Source organism: Gekko japonicus, unplaced genomic scaffold (genome assembly GCF_001447785.1).
Source record: "Gekko japonicus isolate JY-2015 unplaced genomic scaffold, Gekko_japonicus_V1.1 scaffold1322, whole genome shotgun sequence".
NCBI lineage: Eukaryota > Metazoa > Chordata > Lepidosauria > Squamata > Gekkonidae > Gekko > Gekko japonicus.
The window spans coordinates 704-13896 of NW_015172044.1; positions in this window are offsets into that span (position 1 = coordinate 704).

Consider the following 13193-nt stretch of genomic DNA (forward strand, 5'->3'; position numbering starts at 1 on the left):
TCAGATTGGAGGGAGGTGTCCAGTGGGGTTCCGCAGGGCTCAGTTTTGGGCCCGGCACTTTTCAATATTTTTATCAATTATCTGGATGAAGGGGTAGAAGGGCTACTCATTAAATTTGCTGATGATACTATATTGGGAGGAGTAGCAAACACCCAAGAAGATAAGAGTTAAAATTCAACAAGACCTGAAATACTCTGGAGAAGTGGGCAGTTGCAAACAGGATGCAATTCAACAAAGATAAATGCACAGTATTACATCTGGGGCACAAAAAGGTCAAGAACAAATACTGGATGGGGGATACGTTTCTGGGGAGTAGTGAATGCGAAAGAGATCTTGGGGTAAGGGTGGACTGTAAACTAAATATGAGCGGTCAGAGTGATGCGGTGGCAAAAAAGGCAAATTCAGTCTTGGGTTCTATTAAAAGGGCCATAGCATCGAAATTGCAGGAAATTATAGACCCTCTGTATACTGCCTTGGTCAGGCCGCACCTGGAGTACTGTGTGCAGTTCTGGAGGCCTCACTTCAAAAAGGATGTGGGCAAAATCAAGAGGGTGCAGAAGAGAGCAACGAGGGTGATCAGGGGTCTGGAGACTGAGCCCTACGAGGAAAGGCTAAGGGCCTTGGGAATGTTTAGTTTGGAGAAGAGGAGATTGAGGTGGGGACATGATTGCTCTCTTTAAATATTTGAAAGGATGCCACTTGGAGGAGGGCAAGGAGCTGTTCCAGTTGGCAGCAGAGGATAGGACCCGAAGCAATGGGTTTAAATTACATGCAGAAAGGTGTCAGCTGGATATTAGGAGAGACTTTTTCACGGTCAGAGTGGTTCAAAGGTGGACTCAGCTGCCTAGGAAGGTGGTAGGCTCCCCTTCACTGGCAGCTTTCAAGAAGAGGCTGGATGAATATTTGTCAGGGATGCTTTAGGCTGGTCCTGAATTGGACAGGGGGTTGGACTAGATGGTCTGTATGACCCCTTCCAACTCTATGATTCTATGATTTCCCAGACTCTGCGTTGTCGATACATAAAAAGTCATTTCTCAACACATAAGGTTGCCAATTCCTGGCCTTGAAAGATATCCCTCTGGCTATAGATTTATACCAGGGAGAGAGGTATAGCATTGGTGGTGGCCAGTGAGAATTTTTTTAGAACCAGGTGTGTGTACGTGTGTCTCTGCACAACAGGAAAAATCACAAGAGGCTTTTTATGTCACCAAGGGTGTCTCCGAAGAACACAATTCCCTCTCTGCAGTTGGTACAGTCAGCCAAACTGCATACCTGGGTTTCCAAAGTTAAAACCTTTCAGAGACAAAAAGAGAGAGATTTTCATGTGCAGGTGTGAGATTATTCCACGTATTGGACTGATCTGTGCTGCATTTGCAGTAGAAGTACAGAAATGCCACTGGGCAGAATTCCGGGCCACCAAGCTCGGTTAGCGGACGCCAGTCCCAAAAGACACACAGCCAGTCTCACTGCTATCCCATTTCAGTGGCTCATCTCTGACTCAAACCACCCAAAGAAGAAGATCCCCCACTTTTCTATTATCTCTAATAGTTTCCCAATTTCAGTGGAAAAGCAGGCTGCAATTTAGACCTAAGAGACCTTACAAAATTCTGTCTCACTCTGCTGTGGCAGGTCCTACATCCCTGTCTGGCTGTGACCTTAGCTCCCAAGAAAGTTTTCCATGGCAGACAAAGAAATCAAGGGCTTGAAGGCTACATCGATTGGTCTAGGCTTGCGATTCCCTCCCAAGCGGGGCAGGGGTTTGCCCGCTTTTAGGCCCCCCGTTTCACTGGCCCAGATCCGGCCAGCAGGGGGAACCCCGCCCCCAAAGTACAAGGATCGCACCAATGTGCCTGGCATGATGACGTCACCCAGAGGTGACCTCATTGCACCAGTCATGTCACTGGGGGGACACTCTAGCACTCAGCCAAAAAACTCTATGGTTCCATAGAGTTTCTGGCCGAATGCTAGACCACCCCCCTGGTGACGTGCCTAGCATGATGACATCACTTCCAGGTGATGTCATTGTGACACACGCGCTATGTGCATGCACTAGAAGACCCCAAAATGGAAGCCCCATCTCCCTGCCATCCCCCTGGCAAGCCAGAGCAAAGGTGCTGATTAAGTACAAGCAGGTCAGATGACTGTTCAGGTTCCTGCCTCAAACAGGTTTGGCATGTTTAAAGACCTTCTTTCAATGCAGTAATATTCTTTAACTAAGCCTATGACTGCAAACACACACAGCTCCGTGATTAAAAGAGTAAAAGATCATTGAGGAGAAGATTATTCTTTTTTAAAAATTATGTAGCCTTTATTCTTTGTAAACCAAGCAAATATACATGTAAACAATTATACATGGAATAACAATAACTACAAAGCCAAATGACAGTAAAGATACACAGAAACTTACCAAAGTTAATAACATCTTTAAGAATATTAGAGAGTAAATACATCTACCAGCAAGGAGGTATCCGGCAGTTTCCCTTCAGAGACCATATAGCTTAGGTAAAAAGTAAAGGTAAAGGTTCCCTTGCTCTAAAGCCAGTCGAATGTGGACCATGGTATACCAAGTATATTAAGTAATAACACTTCTGGATGATGTTGTAATCTGTGCCCTGTGATCATAAAAATATGATCCCCAACTTGACGCCAAAAGGAGAAGATTATTCTTAATTAATTCCACACGACACTGCACTATTTTTGTTGTTAAGACACATATTTTTTTGGATCTGCTAACAGTTAATTACCACACCATGCATACTGAATTGTTTAAAACTCTTTCCAAATGGGGTAAATTGAATCTTAATTGGATTGAAAAATTTAATCTTTTTAAATCCTTTGTTCTCCTAAATTTATTTTTCCGTTTCGAACAATTTCAATTAATGTCCCAACTCCGCTTCTGAATAAATGGCAAAAATCTCTTCTCAATTTTTTATGGGATGGAAAACGACCTAGAATTGGTTTTCAGACCTTGCGGAGACCTACATGTAGGGGGGGGCTTTGCGTTACCAGATCTGCTGACATATTATCGGGCAATACTGATGTCCAATGTAATTAAAACATTACGATCATCGACATGGCCTTTATGGGTGGATATATGCAATTATATGACATCTCCGACATCCTTAGAAGAGTTAATTTGGTCACCTGAACACACCACCAAGCAAATTTGTAATTCCATAGACCTATTTACTGCATCTATTCAATGTTGGAAAAGAAATGCCAAACAACTTCTTCCTAAATTATCCAGCTATGCTACATTTTTAATCAAAAATGGTTTGTGCCTGGGACAGACTTAAATTTAGTCAAACGTTGGAGAGATTGGAAAATATCTCACATTATAGACATAACCACAAAACAAGGATTACTAAGCAAAAATGAATTAGATTAAAAATCAGGACATCCTAACCCTTGGTTTTTTTATTTACAATTGAATCATCTGTTCGATCTACTTAATATTTCTAACAACTTAACTAAACCCCATACAGAACTAGAAGTAATTCTACATTCCTTTACTACCAGGAATACAGGGCTAATATCTGCTTTATATACAATCCTGATTAACACTACTTGCACCAAAACGCTACCTTATCAGTCTCCTTGGCAGGGGATTGTGTCACCAATCTTACCAATAATTTTTGGAATGATTTTTGGTCTACTAAAGGAACCAACTCTAGAGTGTTGTCAATACGTTTACAAAATCTGAAACTTATGACCAGATGGTACGCTACCTCACAGAAGGTCTCCTATATATCCTCAGAGAAGTCACCATATTGCTGGAAAGGATGCAATCAAATTGGAAATTTTGCCCACTGCTGGTGAGAAAATTAAATATTTCTGCACGGAAGTACTATTAGTGATTCAAAAAGTCACATCAATCAAGGTCCCCTTTACACCAGAAACTATATTTCTGAACTCCTGGCCAAAAGAGATCTAGACAACACAGAACAACCATAGATGTCATGTTGGATGCTGCCAAAACAGCCATAGCATCATGTTGGGAAGATCCAAAACCACCAAACATTGAGGTTTGGTTTAAGAAATTATGGTCACACTATCTTACAGACTCAGTCACAATTCAAATAAATCCTAATGCTCAATCATCATTACACTCCTCTTTTACTGGAAAATGGTTTCCTGTGTTAGGCTGCGGTCACACGCAACATTAGCCACGCAAGAGATACGGAAGACAGGCGGAGTTTCCAGGCGCGATCTCACCAGCACATCTGGGGAGCGTAGCGCTTCTGTGGCACAACTGAGGCTTCCTCCCGAAACCGCGCAGCAAAAAACTAGTACCTCGGAGGTACTAGTTTCCGGAAACTGCGGGGCAAGGGCGGGCGTCTGATCGCGCTTCCGGTGGCATCCAGCGCCCGCCCATGTCCCCTTGTGAAAAAGGTTTTCTTTTTCCCAAGTCCCCGTGGTTGCGCACATGCACCCAACGGAGCATGCGCATTCGTAGTGAACACAAAAAAAGAAAACTAGTTCGCCGCGCCGCGCGCTTCTTCGTTGCGCGCAGGCATGTGTTGTGATCGACGCCTCTCCGTAACCACAGAAGCTCCACGGTACCTCCACAGAACCTCCACAGGAGGTATGACCGCTTTACTGCGTGTTAGTTTGCCCCAGGGCAAACAGCCACGCTTCCCCCCCGCAGTTTCCTGCCCGTGTGACCGGGGCCTTAGATTATCTATCTCAACAACAGTTTATCTCCTCAGAATGGTCACAATTTCACAAATGGGTTTGAGATTTTGTTCTGGGATCCTCCATTTCATTTGCCATCGTAATTGACTCACTTACTAGCAACACACCAAGTTGTTGGGGTTTTTTAATGTTGTTGTTACTGTTGTTTCATTAGGTCACTTATTAGCTCATTGTTAAGATTTAGATTTTATACTATGCTGAACCTTGTACTAATACTTAGTTTACCTAAGTGTATTATGTGTGTTTTTATATTCACTTTAATCTGCTATGCTTTTTTCACTCTGTTAAAGTATTGTAATTATATATCATTAAAAAGTTAATAAAATGTTTATAACAAAAAAAAAGACACATATTTTATTTACTGAGGAGTCGCTGCACCTCACTGGTCAGGGAAGCTTTTAAGCAATAGGCTTATTAAAATATATATCAAAGTTCAGAAATAAAATAGGGGTGTTTTTTCCTTTCATGATTCAAGAAATTGTATATTTGGGATGGGACTATAGTGGAGGGGCCCAGGGTGCAAATGCTTCCCTGGGCCCAGAAAAATGATGCTTGAGTCCTTTGTGTGAAACAGAGACCTGTCAAACTGCCCCAATCAGACCAAACCAATCCATTCCTGGTCTTCAGAAAAAAATCCGAGTTCCTTCAAACTCAGAACTGGAGATATGAAAGCAATTCTTTTACCACTGCCCCAGCCCACAGTAACCTACAGCTATTTCTGCAATCACAATTACATTCTATTCAAAACCAACATATTTCGTTGCAACCACTGTTTATTTAATAGATGCACTGGTATGCACAAACAAGATTAAAACAATCAACAATGGCAACACCATCCAAAGGTCTGCTACTGAGTACTACAAGGAGAACAGGTAGAGTTAGTAACAAACAGCAACGTGACGGAACTAGTCTTTCAAATTCTGGATATCAAAATACTTATATACATATATACAAAGACGAGCATTTGCTCCAAGTGCGCAATACTGTGCATACTATAGGACTTTGCTTCTGTAACTGTCAGAACTTGTCGTTGCATGATCAGTTTACAGTCAGAAGTTGTCACATGCCAACATAAGAGCAAATAATATTCAGACCAGCAGCTATTCTGAATTTAGAGTGCAACACTGCTGTATTTCCACTTCCCCCCAGCACTTAAAGTTCACTATCTCCACATCACAGCAACCTTTTACTTTGCTTAAACTATGTTTTGTCGTCCAGCTGTATTGCCCATGATATGTGTAATGTATTGAGCTTGAGATCCATAACAATAGCGGACTAGGATCCTAGAATGGACCCGTAGGGAGACAGGGACTTGGAATAGCAATGTAGTATGGACCAGTAGGAAGACAGGGATCCTAGAGTAAACCAATGGAATAGCAATGTAGTATGGGCCAGTAGGAAGACAGGGATCCTAAAGTAAACCAATGGAATAACCACGTAGTGTAAATAGCCTATCGTTGGGAGTGTGAGTGTGTTTGGGGTGTAACGTTTTGCATGCTTAAATACCTGGCTTCGGTCAGGGATTCTCAGTCTTCTTTCTACTTGCTGAATCACTAATAAATTATGAGCTGATCACTATACGCATCTGAGCCCAGTATATATCAATATACACAGGGGTCGTTTTGTAGAAAAAGAGCTAGGGGAACTCATAAGCATAACTCATTAGCATATGCCACACCCCCTGACATCAGGGGCCCGGCGGTGGACATGCAAGGCCGGCGGGAGTGCGAGGAAGCCCCGCCAAGGCCCTCCCTGGCCCCAGGCAGGCAGGGGTGGGGAGAGGCGGGGAGGAAGCAACTTACCCTCCCTCTTCTCCTGCCTCCTCCTGGCTGAATGAGGGCTGGAAGCGGGGCGGCCGGAAGCAGGGGGCGGGGCTTCGTTGTGTGCCCCGCCCCCCACACCTCACCCGGGGGAACTGCGATCCCCCGCGATCCCCCCCGAATCGACCTCTGAATATACAAGTGCCCACACAGGCATTAAGCAGCACATCTTCTGGAAAGGGAGACCTCTTTCCTTCCAGCATATGAGTAGCTGCCTCTCGCAACTGTAGCAGAATACATGGATGGTGGAGTAGGTCTAAGGGAAGAAAAAAATCTGAGCCAGAGAAGAAATCTTGGATTGGAATTCATTGAATCATAGAATCATAGAATGTTAGAGTTGGAAAGGACCTTGCAGGTCATCTAGTCCAACCCCCTGCACTCTGCGGGAGCAGAGCCGAAAGATAGCCCTACAACAAACCCGAAAGATGGTTGTCCAGCCTCCTCTTGAAAACGTCCAGCGAAGGAGCATCCACCACCTCCCGAGGCAGTCTGTTCCACTGCTCAACCACTCTTACAGTTAGGAAGTTTCTCCTGATTTTTAGCCGGTATCGACTCCCTTGTAATTTCCACCCATTAGATCTAGTCTTGCAATCTGGAGAAAGAGAGAATAGATCCGCTCCCTCTTCTACATGACAGCCCTTCAAATACTTGAAGACCGCAATCATGTCCCCTCTAAGCCTTCTCTTTCCCAGGCTAAACAGACCCAATTCTTTCAGCCTTTCCTCGTAAGATTTGGATTCCGACCCTCTCGCCATCCTGGTTGCCCTCTTCTGGACACGCTCGAGCTTCTTACATTGGATTGGAGACCAGTATTATGAACAATCTGAACCTGGTGACTCAAAAGAGCACAGCACACCGGGTGTCAAACATTCTGCAAGGGTTCCTTTGGGAGCTGCTGGAAACTCAGCTGTCGTTCTGAAGCACCTTTGAGAAAGCCTTGCTTCACTAGTTTGATGCAAGTTTTAATAAGCATATTGCTTCAAAGTTTTTTCCCCCATGCAATGAGATGCAACGACTCCTGAAATTAGGCAAACACTGGCTTCTGCTTGTCAAGGCGTCTGAACAGACTCTCATCTGTAGCAAGATTTCCATATTTAACAAGCTGTGTCATCCCTTCTGGTCCTGAACAATTGTATGATCCCAATAATGAACATAAAAGCAACATCAGAGATATGCAAGAGGACTACTCACATAAAGCAGCACTTCAATGAGTTTGGGTTATTGGCTAACTCTATGTGGGAGGGGAACCTAGTGGGAAACCTGGTTTCTGATCCCTGCCCAGGAATGAAGCTGGTGTTGCAATGGCAATGCTGATCAAACGGAAGCCAAGCACCTGCCCAGTTTTTTTTAAATTGATATTTTATTAAGTGTGTGTGTGTGTGTGTATACATATACATAAAAGATAAAGGTTCCCTTGCTCGAAAGCCAGTCGAATCCGACTCTAGGGTTGCGGTGCTCATCTCCGTTTCAAAGCCGAAGAGCCAGCGCTGTCCAAAGATGTCTCCGTGGTCATGTGGCCGGCATGACTAAACACCAAGGTGCACGGAACGCTGTGACCTTCCCACCGAAGTGGTACCTATTTATCGACTTGCAATTTCTTGCTTTCAAACTGCTAGATTGGCAGGAGCTGGAACTAGAGACGGGAGCTCACTCCGTCATGCGGGACCCGGGTCTCGAACTGCCGAACTACTGACCTTCCACAGCCTGCAGTTCAGCGTCTTAACCACTGGAGCCACCACAGCTCCACATACATATACATACAGATGTTTTAATGCATATCTTAACACTTCATTTTTCATATTCTCCCCATTCTAAGAATCAAATTAAACATTGAAAGCATATAAGTACTCTCTATCCTCGTTGTCTTATTCCCTTTCTTTACCCGTGTGACAAAATGGCTGCCAGGCCTTAAAATGGCTGCCAGCCTGATAGTTCCTTACCTAGGGGGGGGAGAACTCCATAGGGAACAATGGAGCTGCCATAGCTCCCTGCCTACACTTCCCAGCATCCCTGAGGGAAAAGAGCAGTAAAAGAGGGACACACCCCAGGGGCGGGGCCAAGGAGAAAAGGGGGTTTTGGCTCCTGAGGAGAAAAGAGTCAGTCTCAGCCCGGTCTTCAGCGTGGATGGCAGTTTCAAGTGAGAGTACAGGTGGGACTCCTGTTACCAGAGACTCCGTGGGCAGTCCAGGCCACTATGGACCGTGGTGGAGAGCCAGGAGGGTGGCAGTCCTGGTGGCCAGTCCCGAGAAAAAGGAGGGCGGGAGTTTCTCTCCACAACAAGGAGGGGGGAAAGCAAATCCTGGCCTGAGGCCACAACCCACTACAGGGGTAGAGAGAGAGTGTGTGTGTGGGTAGGGACAGAGGAATTGCGTTTTATCCTGTTTATTTTCTGTGCCCCGGTTGTGTTGAAGTGCCTGTGTTTATTTTCTGTGCCCAATATGTATAGTAAAGGTAAAGGTTCCCTTGCTCGAAAGCCAGTCGAACCCGACTCTAGGGTTGCGGTGCTCATCTCCGTTTCAAAGCTGAAGAGCCAGCGCTGTCCGAAGACGTTTCTGTGGTCATGTGGCCGGCATGACTCAACACCAAGGCGCACGGAACGCTGTTACCTTCCCACCAAAGTGGTACCTATTTATCTTCTTGCAATTTCTTGCTTTTGAACTGCTAGGTTGGCAGGAGCTGGAACTAGAGACGGGAGCTCACTCCGTCTTGCAGCACCCGGGTCTCGAACTGCTGGCCTTCCACAGCCTGCAGTTCAACGTCTTAACCACTTGAGCCAAAAAGCCTGGTCGTGCCTTAACCACAGGGTCTTCCCCACTCTGCCCATTACCAGGGGCAAAAGGAGGCCACAGAACACAAACGGGCCCGAATTGGAGGGGTTGCCAACTCTCCAGGGGGCGCCCAAAGATCAAGGTACCAACTTCCCAAGGTGGGGAATTTAACCAGAGGGGTCTCACTGTCCCTCGATGAAGGCGGTACCTCAATTCAGTGAGTGGTGGCAGCGGTAACAAAGATAAATAGTCCCACCAGGCAGGGTGGGAAAGCCAAAACGGCTTGCGAGCCACAGGACAGCACCTCAGTCTACCAGGGCTGAGGGAGGGTCCCCGTTTTGCTGCAACCCGGTTGCCCAAACCGCTGTACAACTTCCTCTATGTTAAGTACGAGACTCAGCACAGCTAGTGAACAGTGAATCAGCTTTATTCAACGAAGTCAGAAGAAATCAGAACGAGACAAAAACATAGAGCAACAGGCTCTCTTTTAAATAGTCCGAGCTTGGGAGGCCACGCCCACATGTCAGCTAACAACCAATCACTATTTACAGATAAGGTCCAATCAGAGTGCTTCCCTCCAGAACATTGTGCAGCTCTGATTGGTTTATTTATTTTCTTTTTTTGTAATTTTCTTTTTTCATTTTTCTTTAACAGAACTAAAATAAAAACATCCTAGTTGAAAAGATTGTACATTTCACAACATAAAATTCAACCTTTGCTAATACATCAAGTACCGTACACTAGCATATTCATTTTTCTTATCTAATCTTTTCTACCTTCAGCTAGTCATATACTATTCCCCATCTATCCCAGAAGGTCTTTTCTGATTTGTTTTGTAGATTGATATTCAGTTTATCCATTTCTGCTACTTCTAGGATTTTATATTTTAGTTCTCTTATAGAGGGTAAATTTTCTGATTTCCATCTCTTTGCTATGAGTATTCTAGCTGCTGTTAGTATATATACTATTATATGTACATGTTCTTTTATTGTATCCGGTAACATATTTAGTAGACAGATTTCCGGTGTTAATGGAATATTAATTTTTAAGATACTTAGAAAGCATAACATAGTTTTCAATACATAACACTCTAATTCATGATCTAAACATTATTACATTCTTCTTTAAGTTATTCAAGACTTCTACACTTTTGCTGGATTCCCTCCGTGCAGCCTTATTTTATACTTCTAATCTTTCTTCCATACCTATAAAGGAAAGTTGAACAGGGTTGCCTCCGAAACTGGGTGCTGCAGAGGAAGCCTTTGCAACAGGAGGAAACCCTCTTCTCTCTTATCGGAGGTCTTGTGAGGGGCACACCCTTCCCCTCCTTGCTATGCCACTGGCTTTAACTATTCCATTCCTATTGTCTATTTTCCATTATTATTACTCCCACTCATCCTATCTACTAACTGTAACTTACTCTATATACTAACATACTATCATACTAACTCTAACTTACTTTATAGATTACATTCTACCTCTCTGCTTCAAAACATAATATCACAGTTCAAACACTTCTATTCCTTAATTTGGTTACTGCCTCTACTAAATTTTCCCCTGTAATTTCATTATGTGCAGTGAACATTTTGTAACCTTCTTCCCTCTGATCCGAGGTCTTGGGGGGGGCACACCCTTCCCCTCCTTGCTGTGCCATTGGCTTTAACTATTCCATTCCTCACCCTTGCCCAGTTTGCATGCCCCTGTTGCTACTCTCCACTGATCAGCTGCACCCTCAAGCAGCACAATCTATTAACCAAAGCCTCTCAGATCACCCCAACCACTCACTTGAGAGCTAATGATAACAGGAGACCAACTACTTGGCTCCAACTGGCCAACACAGGGTCTCAGCCTGCTATCCTTTTGGTTCCTTACTGGCCTTCCCTTATGGGCAACCTAAGCTGTGCAGCTCTGTTGGAACTCTCCCTTCCTCTTTGTCTTCACAAGTGTTAAAAGTGTCTCCCCTCTCTGAGCTACTCATTCTTGAATGATTCCATTTTTCTCCATCACACGTATGCAAAGTTATGATTCTCTGTGAAGCCTTTTCATCACACGTATGCAAAGTTATGATTCTCTGTGAAGCCTTGGGGGGAAGTGGCTAAAAAAGAGAGTTTCTCTGTTCTTAGTACATTAAAGTAAATGGCATGATTCGATGCAGGGGTCATTTCGTAGAAAAAGAGGTGCAGGAGCTCATTCGCATAACTTATTAGCATAACTTACCACCACCACCCACACCCCCTGATATCACTGGAAGTGAGGCAACGCCCACCCCTCAGGCTCCACTGGACTGTTTTAGATTGCAAGCTTTTGGGGGGGGGGGACGTGCAGATCTGTCCTTGCAGATCTGTCCTTGCAGAGGAGGGAGAGCTTGTACCTGAACAAAACTTGGTCTTAAAGGTGCCACTGGACTGATCTGCAACTTACCTGGCGGCTTCTTGCTTTGACTGAGGGCTGCTGGGAGCAGGGGGTGGGGCTTGTTGCATGTGCCCACCACCTGGGCTCTTTACTGCCGGAGCTCTGCTCCTGTGCGCTCCTGCAGGAAATGACCCGATTCTATGAACAATTCACAGCCTAGTTCTGCACTGATCCCTGAGGTGAAGAAGAGGTAGACAAAAACATGGGAGTAGGAGGGGAAAGGACTGCATGTCAAAACACCACTCTTAGTTGTGGCTGCTCTGAGACATCATTTGGGAAATACGAGCTTATGCCTGGGCAAGCCCAACTGTACCTCCACCTCCACCTACTTCGTTCCAAGCAAGAGACTTGAAGATTCTCTACAACATTATGAGCAGCTCATTTAATGTATGCCTTCCCCCACCACCACCACCTCCTGTCCCTCCCATCTGATGGCTGTGTCTGTAGATCCTAGCTCCAGGAACTGAAGGGAAGATGATCCTCACGAACTGCATAAGAACTGCTCGTAAGATATTGTGTGAGAGCTTGGAGGAACGGGTTACTGTGAGCTAATTTATCCTCATGGGCTTGGTCTGAAGTGGTATGCCCCGGGGAAACCAGAGCCCATAACAAAAGGAACAGTAATGTTTCATAAGCAAGGGCTGCGGTGGCTCAAGGGGTTAAGACGCTGAACTGCAGGCTGTGGAAGGTCGGTACTTCAGCAGTTCGAGACCCGAGGGCCACATGGTGGAGTGAGCTCCTGTCTCTAGTTCCAGCTCCTGCCAACGTAGCAGTTCAAAAGCATGAAATTGCAAGTGGATAAATAGGTACCACTTCAGTGGGAAGGTAACAGCGTTCCGTGCGCCTTGGTGTTTAGTCATGCTGGCCATATGACCATGGAAATATCCTTGGACAGCGCTGGCTCTTCAGCTTGGAAACGGAGATGAGCACTGCAACCCTAGAGTCGGATTCGACTGGCTTTTGGGCAAGGGAAACCTTTACCTTTACTAATGTTTCATAATGGTTGTAGATATTACATTACTGGGTCTTATTTGTTAGGAAATGGCACTGTCCAAGAACCAGCCCAGGTTTGGAGGAAGTGAAATGCATGTCTGTGTGTCAAAAAGCAGCTGGAGGAGACACAGAAAGAAGCATGGGATACCAGACACTGCTGTGAGTTGACTGAAGCACCTTGAAGGATATCTCTCTCTCTCTCTCTCTCTCTCTCTCTCTCTCTCTCTCTGGTGTGGGGTACCAAATATGCTGCCCTCTGGAAGTACATCTTTATTTCCGACTGTGCTCTACTGGTATATTTGTACATAATTCAGAAACTACAATAATGCTGCACAGGGGTCATTTCGTAGAAAAAGAGGTGCAGGAGGTGCGGCGGTGGGCGAGCAGCCCTGGCGACCCAGTGAGCACGACGTCGAGCGATAGAGTCCGGCGGAGTCGTGGGGCATGGTGACGTGGCGGCGTGGTGCGGCGGAGCCAGCAGGACGTGAGCCGGAGCTGCAGCTGG